This window comes from Cariama cristata, unplaced genomic scaffold (genome assembly GCF_000690535.1).
Source record: "Cariama cristata isolate BGI_N322 unplaced genomic scaffold, ASM69053v1 scaffold1307, whole genome shotgun sequence".
In the NCBI taxonomy this organism is placed as follows: domain Eukaryota; kingdom Metazoa; phylum Chordata; class Aves; order Cariamiformes; family Cariamidae; genus Cariama; species Cariama cristata.
The window spans coordinates 90,281-91,508 of NW_009628205.1; the positions used below are offsets into that span (position 1 = coordinate 90,281).

The 1,228-nt window shown below is 34.7% G+C and overlaps 1 protein-coding gene across 1 annotated transcript in view; it reads left to right on the forward strand.

Annotated features, from left to right (window-relative positions):
• Nucleotides 1-1,228, forward strand: part of ATP10A (ATPase, class V, type 10A) — a gene marked incomplete at its 5' end in the record, with an annotated part of 71,724 nt that overhangs the window by 64,426 nt on the left and 6,070 nt on the right. The window lies entirely within an intron of this gene.

Here is a 1,228-nt window from a genome sequence, read left to right on the forward strand (position 1 = left end):
CGGTCGGAGGAAACTTTTATTTAAAATCTAATTCAATTTTAATGTAAATTTGTTTAACTTTTTCACGGAGGTAATGCACAGAAGCAAGAGGGAACATTATATTTGAAATTCAATTGAACAGTTGTTTAATACAAAATAAAATTTCAGGGGAAAAAAATCTGATTTAAGCTTGGTTACTGAAATGTCATTTATTTGTACAGCTTTCTTTGACAGCACTGCTGAGACCCATACTAGAGGTGGTAGGAAAGTTTTCAGCTGACTGTAATTTCATCAAACTACCCATTTTTGTCCAAGCTGAACTGTTTCCAAGACAGGTTAATTTTAGCAAGGCTCTAGAGAGGAAAATTTCTTAGGTCCAGGATTAGCTAGATTTTGTTTATTTCAAATGAGTAAGAGAAAAGTATCTAAATTCACCTATTTATTGCAATTCTGTTTTGAGAAAAGACTCAGGAAATTTTGTTGGGTTTTGGGTATGGAAAGGAAATAAATTTCAAAATCTGATCAATTTTGAAATTAAATTGCCATCTCCCAGCCAACTGTACTGAAGAGGGTGAACTCTGGTAACTGAGTCTTGTTTTGGCCAGAGGAAGATATTTTTCCTGAAATGTTTTTACAGAAACATTTCTAGAGGTGAACCTTGAAAAATTACTACCATTTAACTTTTAATAGGTTAATTTATAGTATGGGCTCACAAACTGAGAGGTATGTTGCTGCTGATATACAAGCCACTTCAAAGTAGTATGCAAACATTACCTGAACATGTATATACAATACATCTATATATATACACATATATATATACATTTATGTACAGCAGGACCGACCCTCTTATTCTGTGGCAATTCACAAGATAGGCTTACTGTCCTTATAGCAGTTTTCACTGACTAAGCAAACCATAGCTTTTTTTTTTCCCTCCTATGTTTAAACTTCAGCTGCATTTTGGCATGCAGATAGAACAGATCTGTATTTTCCTTTGCATATCTAAAATGATGAGGGGTTAACATACTCCAGCTGGTTGAAAGCTTTTGAGAGGAGAATACAAAAGGAAGAGGAAGTGAAAGGAAAGGCAGTGTCATTGCCCTTCTTCATGCTTAAAATGGGGAAAACCCTTGGGGAACAGTTGCCAAGGTTTGTCTGGTTGCCTTTCTTTTAGTGTTACTCACTTTACAAAGAATAATAAAAATTGCAATTTTAGGAGGACCAAGCCTGGGAATTAACTTCTTTACCT